This window comes from Pongo abelii, chromosome X (genome assembly GCF_028885655.2).
Source record: "Pongo abelii isolate AG06213 chromosome X, NHGRI_mPonAbe1-v2.0_pri, whole genome shotgun sequence".
Classification (NCBI taxonomy): domain Eukaryota; kingdom Metazoa; phylum Chordata; class Mammalia; order Primates; family Hominidae; genus Pongo; species Pongo abelii.
In genome coordinates this window covers 9,502,564-9,519,120 of record NC_072008.2, presented here as the reverse complement: position 1 = coordinate 9,519,120, position 16,557 = coordinate 9,502,564, and the positions used below count along the sequence as shown (strand labels likewise).

The 16,557-nt window shown below is 48.1% G+C and overlaps 1 protein-coding gene across 3 annotated transcripts in view; it reads right to left on the bottom strand.

Moving 5' to 3' along the window:
- Positions 1-16,222, bottom strand: part of TBL1X (transducin beta like 1 X-linked) — a 256,356-nt gene extending 240,134 nt beyond the window's left edge. Inside the window, exon 1 of one of the 3 annotated variants that reach the window (XM_054544325.2) lies at positions 16,060-16,222. The gene's annotated coding sequence lies outside the window, so the exon portion shown is untranslated. Of the gene's footprint in view, positions 1-13,074; positions 13,294-14,084; positions 14,243-16,059 lie in introns of those variants that run through there. The other 2 variants (XM_054544321.1, XM_054544323.2) reach the window with 2 other exon arrangements.
- Positions 16,223-16,557: the final 335 nt, after the last annotated feature.

Below are 16,557 nucleotides of genomic sequence, written 5' to 3'. Positions count from 1 at the left end.
TGTTTAAGTGCTTATTTTTCTTTAAGCCAATTTTATTTTATTTTATTTTTGAGACAGAGTCTCACTCAGTTGCCCAGACTGGAGTGCAGTGGCATGATCTCAGCTCACTGCAACCTCCGCCTCCCAGGTTCAAGCGATTCTCTTGCCTCAGCCTCCTGAGTAGCTGGGATTACAGGCGCGTGCTACTACACCCGGCTAATTTTTGTATTTTTAGTAGAGATGGGGTTTCACCATGTTGGTCAGGCTGGTCTTGAACTCCTGACCTCGCCTTGGCCTCCCAAAGTGCTGGGATTATAGGCATGAGCCACTGCGCCTGGCCTACGCCAATTATTTAGAGCTGTTTTATATAAACACTACATAACAGAGAAGAATACACAGAAAGACAGGAATGAAGAATCAAGACAGAAGTCCATTGACAGAAGCGTTTAGAGGGAGAACAGGGGCTTTAAAACAGTATCTGTACACATATCAGCTTTAATTAAGTCGATTTCTAACTACAGAGCTCTCAAAAGAAAAATCATTTTAAAATCTCTTTTTACCGGATTTCAGCCAGGACATTTCTAGCTTTTGAACCTTTTACTAAAGGGAACTTCCTATGTGCAATCGATAAGCCTTAACTAAGGGGATGGATTAACCATGAACGCAGGAGGTATCTCCAAAGAGCTGGCAAGGAATTTTTAAAAGATCTACAATCTCCCCAAAGGTAGTTTGGAGAAAAGAAAATTTTAAAAACCTGAAAAGATATCTCAAAAGGCCAATCTTAGGTTCTACAACAGTGATGTTATCTGCAGGAGTAATTGGGAATCTGCGCATTTGACAATCTGGCAATGGTTCATGTCTTTGCCTTAGCAGGAATCAGGCTCCTCTCCCGCCCCATCCTGATGACCTCCCATTAGCGTTACAGTTTGGGGCAAGTTTTGAGTTTGGGACAAGGCCTATTATCATTTAAACCGTAGCCTAAAAGTCCTCCAAGGTTCACCTGGCCCAATAGCCCAGGAATATTAAGGGAAAGGCAAGATAGGGGATGGGTTAGCTTAACTTACTGTTATAATTTTCTCGTTGATAAAATTTTTGCAAAGGTGGTTTCAAAACTACCTTGGATTGAGGACCATAGAGCAGAGGTAGATCCTGGGAAAACATCCAGCTTCCCTCCAAGCCTGAGGTTCACAGGCAGGTGCTTTCAAGATGAAAGACAGGGGAAGCATAAGGGGGTGTGTGCCCTGGGGGCCTGTGCTCAGCTCTCCGGGGACTTAGGCCACCCTTCTACAGGTAGCTCTTTTCCCACCTCCTTAACTATTTCCCACTGTTAACACGCAAACAATGAGCTCCTCCTCTATGCCAGATTGCCAGCTAATTACTTCCTACAGGGTTTCACATTTAGAGCCTGCAACAAGTCCATGGTTATCCTGATGTTACAGATGAGGAAACTGAGGCACGATGCCTGTTATACTACTATACTTGCCATCTTTCCCCTTTCCCCACCTTCCTCTCCTGGGGATGAAGGGGCGGAAGGCAAAGTCACTAAATCAGGTCTCACCATCCGGGAAGTTCGACCAAGCACAGAGAGACTCATTCTTGGAAGCACAACTCTAAAATATCCACAAAAGGGGAATCTATAGAGACACGAAGGATATTCGTGGTGGCCCGTGGCTGGAGGTGGGAGCAGAAATGGGTGAGAAGCGAGTAGGAGCGATCTTATTGGGAATTGAAAATGTTCTAAAACTGCATCATGGTGATGTCTACACAACCCAGTCAATTTACCAAAAATCACTGAATGATACGCCTAAAAGAGGTGACTTTTATGGCATGTCATTTATACCTCAATAACAATGTTTAAGAAAACTGACTTAATTTTAAGTCAGACTCAAGAGTTCTAAGTTCAATGACATATTTCTTAAAGCTGACATCTTGGCAAGCCAAGGGCAAACATTTATGGCAAAGCCAAATGGAACAAAGTAAGGGAGCTTCCAAAGGGGATGAGTGCCCAACCTGAATACACAATGTATCTAAGTCAACTCCAAGAGATACAGAAAGCCAAACACCAGCAACTGCCCAACCCAGTGGTGTGGACAGAAAGAATTTCCACTCCAATGAGCATCTGGGCCACCAGAAACCCATACAGAAAAATATATTTGTTGTCCAAATATAGAACACTGAATGGAAAAGCAAACAAAACAGGAAATTAGAGAAGGTTGAACATTTACTCTTAGATAGCAAACTACGAATCCAGCCCAAACTTCTCTCACAGCAAACGCCATGCAGAAAAATGGGATTAATGATCCCTGGACTTGGTCCTCTGTTGTGCCAGACACATATTAGAAAGGAAAGAAAATTCAAAAAGGACAACTTACTCTGTGTTTTTATTATTTAAAGATGAACCGGGAAATAATTAAAACATACAATATCTTGTTTCAACTAACTTTTCTAAAAACATGTCCAGGATATTCGAAAAATTACAAAACATAACTAGAAACTAACTACTGGGTGGATATGAGCAGTACTGACTGAGATAAAAATGAAATGTTTCCATGAGCTAATCTTATTCTATATTTAGTTTGAGTACACTAATATAATTAACTAAGGTTATATAATTTTGCTAACTTCAAATTTTCAATTATAAAGCTTCACATACAATTATCTGAACTAAAATTGATTTGATTTTTATTTTTGTAGAAAGATGAAAATGGCTAATTTTAATAATCCTGTCTTCCTAATAAGAAGTTACTGCCTTCATTGATATAAATTATGTAGATGGTGCTTCAACAATGCTCTAAAGTTTGTTTTCATAATCTCTTTCAAGGTTAGTGTACTCACAGATTCCATGTCCCAGGGGCTTTTACCATTTGGCCTTCCCATTCCCCTACATACCTCTGTGCCTCAAACTCCCAGAAACTAAACCTAGACAGCTGCCCCTCGAAAGCACAGGAAGTGTGCACTTAAGAAATAAAGTCAATTCTGGTGCAGGCTTCAGAGGTCAGCCCACTTAGGGTCATTCTCTGAGATACACTTCTGAGATATTATATAGGGTGATTTGGATGGCAAATAAGCAAATGATTAATTAAGAGTGTCGTCACTCAACAACAAAGACAGGAGAGGATTCCAGTTCACAGCTGAAGCAATTCAGTGGTTTCTCACCGACCTGCTTCCAATATGAAGTCAAGACCAGTCTAAGGCTTAAAGCATCTGGCTAAAAGCAAAATACATTGTGCCATCTCTTTCCTCTTAAAGGGGTTGGGCTGTGGAGTCAGATAAGGTATATTCCCAAATATACTCTGCATCTGCTTTACAGTTCATTATAACTAAATTTCTTACTGGGGCCTAAATGCATTGGTCTCTGGAGAGGGGAGATAGGTGCATCAATCTAGATAGTAAAAAATTCTACTTCCTGTTTCTCCTTTCTTCACAGTTGAGCGCCTTCTGAGTATTACCATAAAGAGAAGCAACGGGTTTTTTAAAAAGTAGACATAAATATTTCAGCTTATCAAAGGACAAATGGAGGTCTACATAGATTCTGATGAGCATTAATCATGGTCGGCATTAGGCATCCTGTTGGTACACAGAAATCTACAAGTACTGCTCCTGGCAGGCTTTTTAATGCACTGCACAAGTGTATGAGCATCATTTCATATAACAAAGTTATGTTGCGAATTCAATATTCACAAAGAAGAAAACAGATGCAAATACCAAATATTACACACAAAAACTAAAGCTGACATATCAATTCTCTCAAGTTAAACAAACTAAAAACTGGTCTGGAAACCCAGAACTACTTGAGGTTGGCATTTCATCTCATGAAAACCAAACCTTCAGCCATTCTAAGCAAATGAGCTCAGCCAGAAGACCTTAAATTTAGAGATGATTCCTATTTCTCACCTCCACAGCCCACAATGTGGTCTGAGTTGTGACTATAATTTTTATGTTTATTCACTCTGTAACACCAGTAGTATAGCAGCAACTCAGGAAAAAAAAAAAAAACCTAATGAGGCCAGGCGTGGTGGCTCACGCCTGTAATTCCAGCACTTTGGGAGGCCGAGGCAGACAGATCACTTGAGGTCCGGAGTTCAAAACCAGCCTGGCCAATATGGTGAAACCCCATCTCTACTAAAAATAAAAAAAATTAGCAGGGCGTGGTGGTGGTGGGCACCTGTAATCCCAGCTACTCGGGATGCTGAGGCAGGAGAATTGCTTAAACTTGGGAGGCAGACGTTGCACTGAGCTGAGCACTCCAGCCTGGGTGACAGAGCCAGACTCCATCTCAAAAAAAAAAAAAAAAAAACAACAATGAGAAATGCAAAAACCAAAACACTTAATAACCATGATAGATGAAATATGTCTCAAAAACAAAAACAGCAGGGCACAGTGGCTCACGCCGGTAATCCCAGCACTTTGGGAGGCCAAGGTGGGCGGATCACCCGAGGTCAAGAGTTCGAGACCAGCCTGGCCAACATGGCAAAACCCCGTCTCTACTAAAAATACAAAAATTAGCCGGGTACGATGGCAGGCACCTGTAATCCCAGCAACTTGGGAGGCTGAGGCAGGAGAATCGCTTGAACCCAGGAGGCAGAGGTTGCAGTGAGCTGAGATCACGCCACTACACTGTAGCCTGGGTGACAGAGTGAGACTCTGCCTCAAAAAACAAACAAACAAACAAATAACCAGATTTAAAGATTAAAGCACCCTAGGACTTTTATCACAACTCAATTCCGGTACAATCTTACGTTGATGTCTTTGAAATTCTGAACCATTTCTGCAGCAAAACGCCTAATTCTCCAGAGCCCTGAGGGCATCCGTCAATGAAATCGGCTGATTTATAAACAGAATTCAGTGATTATGAAAACAATGCAGTCATAAAATGCTCAAAAAGCATAGCATTGTTCCAAGGTTTCCTTGTGCACCTGCAAACAGGTACTGTCATCTAGTTCCGAAACATCCGCATTTTTTCAGCTTTAAGAACACGCAAAATACGATAGATCCAGTATGTGCATGGTTCCCCGTTATTGCATATTCTTTCTTCCCTAAGTCAAATCACTAATATCTGTACCTCTGGAGCGATGTCCAATCCTTAAGCTGGTGGATCTCAAAGTTACTTAATGCACATACATGTGCGTGCAAACGCACACATACCTTAGTAGCTGAAGCCAGAGGAAAGGGGAGTACAACTGTGTCCTACATGCATGCAGGGACGTTAGTATCACCTCCTCTTCCAGCCTTTGGGGACCTACATCATAAATGTTTTTTTCATCATATATTCTTTTCAGCAAAAAAGTTTTCAGAAGGTGCTCCTAACTCATGTAATTTATTTATTAAATATATAAAATACTCAAGTAACATGCATTTCATGGACAAGAAATATATTTTTTACAAGTATTAGAGGTTTTCTTAATGGACATTTTCATAATTTCTTCCTGCATCCCAATAAATCTTGCTGTGCACCTGCCAGAGGGCATGAAACTCACTAAGACCCTTTTGGGAATTAAAATCTGAAACAAGTCATTTCTGTCCCCTGTCCTTCCCCCAAATTTAGAGACTACTGGCTTAAAGGAATTACACTCAGAGTCCCATAAAATTTAACAGAGCATCCCGTGACATGTAATATCAACAAGCATCTCTCCTTGTTCTCATCTGGTCTACAATAATTTCTGTCATGTACTGGACAGGGAAGATCATTCATTCTTATTTTCACTAACTTATGAGCTGAGTGCATCTCAAAGGTTAGGCTTTTTGAAGTATCCTAAGACAGATCCCTGGAAATGGCTGAAGTTGACATAGAACCACTGTGTCTTGAAAACGCAAGCTGAATCTGATATTTTCTTCATAATCAAACTGGGAATCAAACCATACCCCATTCAAAGGTGGGGGACAAAACTGCCCCAAATGAGAACCATTAGTTGGCTGCAACATTCCAGAGCTCAACGTTGAAAACACCGTTCCAATAAGAAAGCATCTTTTCTACCTTCATTTCTAAAGTTTCCCTTTCTCCTGAACCCACTGCCTATCATGCCCCATCTCAATCTCTCTGATCCCATCGGACAAGAACAAACCTAGACAAGAAAAGGAAACAGTACCCGACTTCCTCTGAACAGGTCCTCCAGACTCTCCTGCTACTGTCAGAAGCTGGCAATTGCTGTTTTCAAGTTTATAATTTTGAATTCTTGAGTTTTTATCAACATGGAGCTGGCATTACAGTTGTGTAGGATTCAAATGCTTGATAAGATTCTGTTGAAAAAAGAACTGAAGACAAGGACACAAGTTTATTCCGTTCCCCAAATGAACCAAATGGCAGGGACGTCAATTTCCTATTCAGGGATATCAATTCTCTACGCTTTCGGGAAATACAATCTGAAACTGTGAAGCCACCTGGACTTTTACAGCAGCTGGGAATTACCTTTGCATATTGGCACTACCGATTTTTACATGGCAGACTTTGGCGACAGTTCTCCACTCAACTTCATTTCTCATCTTCACATAGATGACAAGGTAACAGTGACAACTAAAGGAGCACAAGCGTCCAGGCTGACACAGAATTATCCAATTACCCACAGTGCACCAGAAATTGAAATCACGACTCAGTCCTGCTGAATTTTCCTCCAGTTCTTAAAATGATTTTTTTTTTTTTTTTTTGAGAACGGAGTCTTGCTCTGTCACCCAGGCTGGAGTGCAGTGGCGCAATCTCGGCTCACTGCAAGCTCCACCTCCACGGTTCACGCCATTCTCCTGCCTCAGCCTCCCAAGGAGCTGGGACTATAGGCGCCCACCACCATGCCTGGCTAATTTTTTGTATTTTTAGTAGAGACAGGGTTTCACCGTGTTAGCTAGAATGGTCTCGATCTCCTGACCTCGTGATCTGCCCCCCTCAGCCTCCCAAAGTGCTGGGGGACATGAGCCACCACACCCAGCCTCTTAAAATTATTTTATATGGTCTTGCCATATTAAAGTATATGTTGGCCAGGAACAGTAGCTCACAACTGTAATCGCAGCACTTTGGGAGGCCAATGCAGAAAGACTGCTTGAGTCCAGGTGCTTGAGACCAGCCTGAGCAACACAGCAAGACCCTATCTCTAGAAAAAAATTGAAAATTAAAAAAAAAAAAGAAAGAAAAAAAAAGCTGGACATGCTGACTTGTGCCTGTCGGCCCAGCTACTTGGGAGGCTGAGGCAGAAGGATCACTTGAGCCCAGAAAGCCAATGCTGCAGTGAGCTATGATCAGGGTAACAGAGCAAGACCTCATCTCTAAAAATAAATAAATAAAGTATTTGTTATTATTGATTTAAGGAATAAAATGGCACCATGTAAAATAAGCTTGTTTTTGTCCAAATTCCCATCTATCAGGAAATTCAGACAAGCAAAAATGCTCGCAGCACTGAACAACACTGCACGTTCATATGGACTCCAAAGCCTAACAACAGGCAGGTCCCTAATTGGAATGAGTCAAGCTTCCCTAAAGGGGACACATGCCCTTCTCTTCTTGCTCCGACATGATGGTGCTGGGGATGCGGTTTCAACAGACCCGAAGGAAGGTTTCAGCGTCTTGGAGAGCTGGCCGGGAAGGTTACCGGGCAGGACAGAACCTCACCTCCTCCCTACTCCCGTATTCTAGCCTGGGCAGGTGTTCCAGAAAGGAAAGAGCCCTGTGCAGGCTATCTGGGGTCATAATCGGTTCCAGGCTCAAGGGAAACAAGCAGAGAAAACTCTCATGTTTTCTTTAAAGCATTCCGGCTACATCCACCACGATAGGAAAAATGACAAGAATTCAAGGCAGACACCCAGGTCAAGAATAAACACTGTGAGTTTTGCCGTGAGCATTGTTTGTGCTTCTTTCACAGGGTCTCCTGGGGCTGGAGAACTGCCGCACTCCCAGGAATCACTCAGAGGAGCCCAGCAGCACAAAGCGCCTTCTGACTCGCTGTGGGTTTCTGAACTAAAATGCGCAACTAACTTATCAATGTTTACCAAAATATTGCTTATTTTAATCATGGGAAAACTCATACTCTAGGCACGGGACATAAACAACTGTCACTTTATCCCAATGTTTAGTTAACATAAAACCGTCATCCTTAACCAGTCTGAAAAAAACATGGCCTCCCAGACCTTGAAGCAGGGTCCATCTTCCAAACCAAATCTTCACACCTGGGAGGGAGGAAAAGGCTTGAGGCCACTCATCCAGCCCTTTAACTCTACACGGTAGGACATGCACAGGTTGTGACTTCACACAACCAGGCAGACCACCTCAGGCAGGACAAAAGTCACCAAAATGCCAGGACAAGGATTATATCAGAAAACATGCCACGTCATGAGATCACAGAAAGCGACATATGGCCCAAAGTAAAATACAGGTTAGCAGCTCCATGGAAGCACAGATGTAGGAATTCATTTTTTTATTTCTACAACAAAGGCAAAAACAACTTGATATTTTTAGCCTATTTTATATTTACGTGATTAACCCATTGGGAAAACAGCAAAGGTTCTTAATGAACATGTATCCTGTTTTTAAACTAAAGCCATGACTATAACCTTCTGATACATTTCACATATGAAGTACCTTTTGGTAGAACTGTGCAATAAAAGTGAGGGTAACATCCTCTAAAAGGACATCAGAGGCCAGGCGTGGTTGCTCACACCTGTAATTCCAGTACTTTGGGAGGCCAAGGCGAGTGGATCATCTGAAGTCAGGAGTTCGAGACCAGCCTGACCAACATGGTGAAATGCCATCTCTACTAAAAATACAAAATTAGCCGGGCATGGTGGTGCATGCCTGTAATCCCAGCTACTCGTGAGGCTGATGCAGGAGAATTGCTTGATCCCGGAAGTGGAGGTTGCAGTGAGCAGAGATTATGCCACTGCACTCCAGCCTGGGAAACAAGAATGAAACTGTCTCAAAAAAACAAAAACAAAAACACGACATTAGAAAATGTCCCATCTGAAACAATGAGGCATCAAGAACAAACTGGCATAGAACAAAGAGGAAATAAATAGGCTGAGCGCGCTGGCTTACGCCTGCAATCCCAGCACTTTGGGAGGCTGAGCAGGTGGACCACCTGAGGTCAGGAGTTCGAGACCGGCTTGACCAACATGGTGAAACCCATCTCTACTAAAAATACAAAAAAATTAGCCAGGTGTGGTGGCACATGCCTCTAGCCCCAGCTTCTCCGGAGGCTAAGGACGAGAATCGCTTGAACTTGCGGGCCGAGATCGCGCCACTGCACTCCACCCTGGGCAACATAGTGAGACTCCGTCTCAAAATAAAAGAAAAGAAAAAAGAGCAAATAACTAAAAGAGTATAATTGGATTGTTTGTAACACAAAGAATAAGTGCGTGAGGGAATGGATACCCCCATTCTCCATGATGTGATTACACATTGCACGACTATATCAAAATATCTAATGCACCCCATAAATATATACACCTACGTATCCAGAAAAATTTTAAAAAAATTTTAAAAAGAAGCAAAGCTTTAGCAGCCTCAACAACACACCTGATTTTTTTCCACTGTGGTTTCTTACATTAAGGAGCAAAGCTGTTTTTTCCTTGCTTCTGATAACATCTACAGTGCAAAATGTGCTGTTCTAAGAAAAGCAGCTTGGCCAAAGCACACAAAGGCATGAAGTTCATGTGTCATCAGAGAGAGGAGGCAAAGGTGGTACTGGAAAAGCGGATGGATTCACCTAAGGCATTCCACCATGTGTTACATTCAGATGGGATCCCCAAGACTTCCAGAGCAGAGCAGATGGGCGGGTGCCCCAGATTCAGTCCTGGGGGGGTGACTGTGGAGGAACTGTGAGAGACAGAGCCATGAACATCTCTGGGCTGAGGAGATTGTTCTCTCTCCTGATTATGATAGTGGTCACACCAATCTACGCATGTGTCAAGACTCATAATGCACCCAAAGAAGACAAATTTACCATATGGTAATTTAAATTATAAAATTATATAGATATAGCCCTAAAATGTAAGAGGGAAAAGGAAAAAAAGAAAGCAAACTACTAGACACCATCGTGACTGATGGTGATACCTTTCCAGACCCAATTCCCAACTTCAGAAAACAGGAAACTATAAGCATGTTAGGCTAGCCGGGCGCGGTGGCTCATGCCCATAAACCCAGCACTTTGGGAGGCCGAGGCGGGAGGATCACCTGAGGTCAGAAGTTCGAGCCCAGCCTGGCCAACGTGGTGAAACCCCACCTCTACTAAAAATACAAAAATCAGCCAGCTGTGGTAGGGCATGCCTGTAATCCCAGCTACTCAGGAGGCCGAGGCAGGAGAATCGCTTGAACCCGGGAGGCGGAGTGAGCCGAGATCGCACCACTGCACTCCAGCCTGGGCTGTGAGAGAGACTTCGTCTCAGAAACAAACAAACAAACAAAAAAGGCATGTTAGGCTCCAAGCATTATAATAATTCTATCTCCTTAGACTGAGTAAAGGGGCTCACACCTGTATCTCAACACTTGGGGAGGTCAAGTAGGAAGGATCACTGGAGCCCAGGAGTTTGAGAGCAACCTGGGCAACACAGTGAGAGCCTGTGTCTACTAAAAATAAAAATAAAAAAATTGCCAGGTATGGTAGTGCGCATCTGGTACTCCCAGCTACTTAGGAGGCTGAGGCAGGAGAATTGCTTAAGCCCAGAAGGTAGAGGCTGCAGTGAGCTATAATAATTGCACTGTCTCAAAATAAACAAATAAATAAAAACTAAATGAGAAATATAATAACTCTATCTCCTTTAATACAAGCAGCCTGGGAAATCTCTCTGTCCCTCTCCCCAACCCCTATATATATAATTACATATATATATATACACCCCTACCCACCTCCTCTCTCAATGAGAAAATTAATGTTAGAGAAGTTCACTGATTTGCCCAAAGCTCCAGTCAGTGCACAGCAAGCTAGCTGCAAACCAGGTTTCCCTCACAGCTGTCCCCAGCACCCAAGTTCAACAGGAGCCCAGATTCCCCATGACCAGGCAGGGCTTGGGGCACCTCTGGGGCTCACTTGGACGTGGGGGCCAAGGTCCCGCAGCAGGACCACACTCTGGGAGCCCTTTTCCTACTGACACCTGGAAGAGGGCCTCCACGAGGAAAACGCAGGTCCACGCCCAGCTGGCTCAACCTGTTTGCTAATTTAACAGTTGCAGGAAGCGAAATGTCTCCAGACATTGGCAAATGCCCCCTTCAAAGGTGGGGGACAAAACTGTCCCAAATGAGAACCATTAGTTGGCTGCAACATTCCAGAGCTCAACGTTGAAAATACTGTTCCAATAAGCAAGCATCTTTTCTACCTTCATTTCTAAAGCTTCCCTTTCTCCTGAACCTGCCGCCTATCATGCCCCATCTCAAATCTCTCTGATCCCATCGGACAAGAACAAACCTAGACAAGAAAAGGAAGCAGCACCCGACTTCCTCTGAAAACTCAACATATTCTCTCTTCCATCTTAACTTTAAATTTCTTCCAATTCCATTTATAACGGTTTCCAATTCACTTCTGCAACCTTCAGGCATGCGGTGGATTCTCCGTAAATATTGGATGGCGATGGCTGTGTGGGAGGGGGCCAGCTTGGGAGGTGCAGCCATCTGAAGTCAGGCTCCCGCTGGCCAGGCAGGCAGCAGCCCGGCGGACTCCTTAACGGCTGTCTTTCTCCCCTGGAGATCTGAAACGCCTCTCCTCAGCCTAGGCTCTTTGCCCTTTAGAAACATGTAGACTTCTTCAGCCCCTTCCCACATCCAGCTTTTCTTTTGGTTCTGGTGGGTTTCATGTTTGCCAGTCTGGCCAGCATGGTCCATGTGGTCGAGTCCCACAGAAAGTGAGGGCGGGAGTGGAGGGGGCAAGACGGGGAAAAACTCGAGTCCAGTCTCCGGCTAACTAAAAATAGTTATGGGGGAAAAAAGTTTATCTTTCCAACTCAAAAAAAAAAAAAAAGTGTTTACAATATGCCTTTAGTGTTGCTTCCTGGGTGGAACTGATTTTTCAATGCATGTGGTAGTGAAAGATTAACAACTTCTCGGATGTAGCATATTAGGTTTTTTTATTTTTCCTAAGGAAGGAAAAAAGGCAAATCCAACGCATCAGGAAAGCAGTGCAAGGATGGTCCTGCCTCGCTGGGCAGAGAAGCTGTGCTGATCAGCTAAGCCAGGAGGCCCACAGGGCACTGCTGCGGGGCAGAGCACCGAAATCTGGACGCCCTGCAGAAAACTGGGAGGAGGCCGGACCCAGGTTCTAGCGGAGATGTGCTCCTATCCAGCAGGAGTAGATCGGAGAATCTGAACTCCTGACACTCGGGACCTGCTGGAGATGGCCTCCCTCCGCAGGGACCATTTTCCCGCCTCTGTTCGTCACCTTAAAAGGTGAAAAAAAATCTTCTAACTAAGATGATGTTGTACAGAACCAGTGGTACTGATATAATTGATGGGAAAACTCCAGAAATTGAAATGTTCACTTCTAAGTATGTCTACAATAAAGTTATTATTTTTGCAAACTGTTTCCTCTTTAAAACCACTAGCAGAGAGAACTTCTCTGAGCCCAGTAAAGGGGCAAAATGCCTGAGAGTGGGGGAGCGAGGGTGGCAGCACTACACCACAAATCTCCATATTTGCCCTACAGGTGTATGTTCTACTAAGGGCTGGAATCGCCTTAAGGGCCCGTGATCCAGTGGTGAACAACTTTTGTTGTTTGCATTAGTTACCCAGCTTGGTGGCTTTCCACAAAAATCTGCAGCACATTTGAGACATGACTACCCTTTAAAATAAACGCGTCATACTCAACGTTCTTCTGTATTTTATTTTTCTTAATTACATCTTTTCTAGGAAAGACTCGTAAACTTTTCATAAAATCGTCAAGTGCCACTTCCAACACCAAAGCCACTGCCTGGAACCTTAGTAGGGAGGTTGCCTTCCTTCCCCTTCGCCTTCCAGGTTAAACCACGGACTGGGCGATGTTTCAGGAGAGGAAAACATCCAGAAGGCAGGTCAAACCACACATGACAATGCAAAGCAGAAACAGTTGCAAATACAATAAAGGGTAGGTTTTTGTTTCTTTTTAGGTTTTGTTCCAGAACATCACTGACTCGAAAATAAACGTCAGTCCCTACCTTTGTGGAACGTCCAACGCAGCTGGCTGGAGGAACACGAGGCCTTGCACGGAGCGAGCCCCGGCCCCGGTCTGACCGAACACAGGCGACGCACGTGAAGTCCAGGCCCTATCCCAGCGCAGGCGGGCCTCCAGCGACCCACAGTTGTCACATATCCGGCCAGCGCCGACTCCCGAAGGCGCACTCCCCATACCCCACTCCGAGCACCGGTCCCACCGTTAGGGAAGGTCCCCCTGGATAGCAAGGCCGGGGCCCAGGATCTGCGAGACCCACCCCACCCGCCCCGCCAGAGCCCAGGAACAGCAACAGGTCTGCGCTCTCCCCGGGCGGCGCTCTGCAGACCCTCGACGGGCCAGGGATGCCCCCAGCCCAGCCGTGCGCTCGGGCCGGGGAGATGAGCGGAGGACTGGGGCTCCTGACTTCCTTGACAGTTTCTGCGCGTCAGAAACTGAACAGACACGGGGCCCGCGCCACCTCGCCTGCCGCTTGCCCCACTCCGCGAGGCTGCGCTTCCACCCGGGTCCGGGAGGGCCGGCCCGCGTCCCGGGGATGAATGGGGCTCCCCTCCCCAACAGCGGGGAAATCCCGCCACCGCCCTCCACCCCGGTCCCCCGAGCCCGCGGTGGCGCAGGTCTGCCCAGCAAGCCCCAGGATCGGCAGACAAAGGGGCACCGGAGGAAAAGCCCAGCGCTTCCCTAAACTTACCGGCCACTTCCCCCTCCCCAAAACAAAGGAGCCCCCCGCCGACCTCCGTCTCTCCCCGCAAGGCGCGCCGGCACTTTGGGGAGCGGCCACCTCGGGGTATTGTTCAGGCTCCTGGGAGCGCGCCGCACCCCAGTCCGAGCGCCGCGGGGACAGTTGGCGACCTGCGCCTACAGGAGTTCCAGGGGCGGGTGGAGCGTCTGGGCGCCCCGAGCCGCCGGCCGGACCCTGGAGGGTCAGCGCGGGACCCGCCTCCCCGCAGAAGTTTGCGGACCCCGCGCCTGGCCCGCCGAGCCCTGCGCACTCACCTCGTCGCGAGCAGCGCAACTTGTGGCGGCGCCGCGCGCCCGGCCGCGCTCCGAACCTCCCTCCGGCCGGCAGCCTCCGAGCCCCGGCCGTGCGGCGGCCGAAGAGGGCCCGGCGCCCCGGAGCAGCCGCGCGCCGCCCCCGGGCCGCCCCCGCCCCGCCGCCGCCGAGTCCCGGAGAGAGCGCGGGCGCTGGAAAGTTTCGGTGGCGAATGGCGGCCGGAGGGCGCTGCGGCGGCGGCGGGGCGGGGGCGCTGGCGGCTCCTCGCTCCCGAGCGCGGAGTGGGGGCGCTGAGGCGGGCGCGGCGGCGGCGGCGGCGGCGGCGGCAGCAGCAGCGGGAGAGGGCGGGACAGCGGGAGGGACCGGCACGGGCAGTGACCTCCACGGGGAGCTGCCGCGAGCGCGCGGACCCCAGCCAGGAGGACCGCCAGGGGTCCGCCCCCGCCGCCGGCCCCTCCCTCACGGCCGTGGGAGGGGACCCGGCGTCCCACCCGGCCCCGCCCCTGCGCCCCGGGAGAGCCGCGTCCCGAACCAGCCCCTCCCCCACGAGGGTAGGGACTCCGGCCCTGCCCCTCCCCCGCGGCTCCTGGTGGGGACCCGCGTCCCAACCCAGCCCCTGCCCCACGGTCGGGGGACCAGCGTCCCTACCAAGCCCCCCCGCTCCCCCACGCCTAGGGTGGGTGAGGGGAACCCGGGCCTCTCCCTAGTTGCTCCGGTCCCGGTCCCTTCCCCGTGGCCTCCGTGGGACTGAGAGGACCCCAGGGCTACCCCCATCACATCCCAAACCCAGCCTTTCCACGACTGCCTCGAGGGGACGGGAACCTCGGCCACCCCCTCGGTTTCTAGGGGGCAGGGGAACCTCGGTCACTGCTAAAGTGTTACCCTCCCCCACCCCAAAAAGGAAGCCACCCGGGTGCCCCAACAGAACCCCCTGCCACCTGCCCGATGGTGAATCTCCCTCAAAATCGGCGTCTTAGAAGACACCCCAGTAGTCTTCACCCCAGCTCAAAAAGTGGGTGCTCCGGCGGAGCCTCGACCTTTGCAAAACACCTCCCAGGAAGAGCCAGAAATGCTTAGGGACAAACTCAGACACACAGGCATAGGCGCCAGGAGCTCGGGTGTGGGGGCTGAGGAGGTTGGGGGGACCTGGGCACTCGGGCCTCATCACTCCCACCCCAACCCCCAGGCTTCAGCCCTCTGGCCCTTGCAAAGTGCTTTATGTTGCAATGGCTTACACGGCCTGGCCCAGGTGCACCTAAGTCCCCAGCGCTCCTTCCTCCCCTCCACGTAGGCTACTCCTCACCACTCGCAGCCTTAATTCAGTTAAACTGATCTCCACTCCCCCTCCCCAGCACCTCTGGGGTCGGCCTCGTTGAATATTTTTCAAATATTGTTGCCCCTTACTTTACTATATAATGAGCTTCGTGCTAAGAGCCCGGTGCACTCAGCAATCTAAACTATAACCTCACTTGCTCTTCCTCGAACTCTAGACCATTTGTTGTTCTGGTTGTGGGGGGAGGGGGACCCAAGGTGAGGTTTTTGTTTTTTTGTTTTTGTTTTTTTGAGAAGGAGTCTCGCTCTGTCGCCCAAGCTGGAGTGCTGTGGCGCGCTGTCGGCTCACTGCAACCTCCACCACCCTGGTTCAAGCAATTCCCCTGCCTCAGCCTCCCGAGTAGCTGGGATTACAGGCGCACGCCACCACGCCCGGCTAAGTAGAGACGGGGTTTCACCATATTGGCCAGACTGGTCTGAACTCCTGACCTCAGAAAATCCGCCGGCCTCGGCCTCCCAAAGTGCTGGGATTACAGGCGTGAGCCACCGCGCCCGGCCGGAGGTGAGTTTTTGAGAGGCTGGTCCTCCACCAAAAAGGCGGACCTCAAAATTACCCTGCAAAATATTGCTGTAAAACGTCAATGATGCAAAACGACTGTTGCTACACCATCATTAGAGGACATCAATAAAAAAATACACACTTACACAGTCTCCATAATTGTGAATCAGCAGAATAGATTGTGTCTTATTATGTATCAGTTGCCATTCAAGGCCCCCCAGAAGGACTTGGTGGGGCCTTCCCTTGAGCCTGCCCTTCGTTGCTCCTGGGCTCCCTGGGCTTGTGCAGACTGATGCTGAGGTATTACATGCAATAGAAAAACGAAGGGTGCAATAGAAAACCCGAGCGAGCTCATGATGCAACCCTGCCCTGGCTACACGTGCTTCCCTTCCCCCACCGCCTGCTGGTGGGAGCGCTGCGTTTTTTCCGCCTGTAGGGTCACATTGTGGTTGATTGATTCTCCTTTCGCCTTGCTCAGTCATTCAGATTTGGAAAGTAAATAACAAGTTGACATCATTACAGCTCTGGGCTTTACGCGGACGCAGCCCTCGGCTACCGCACACTCTGGAGTAGCTGCGCAGCCAACCGGCCTCCTAGCTTGCCAGACCTGCTTGTGGTTAGCAGTTGGAAATTCCAAGCTAAAC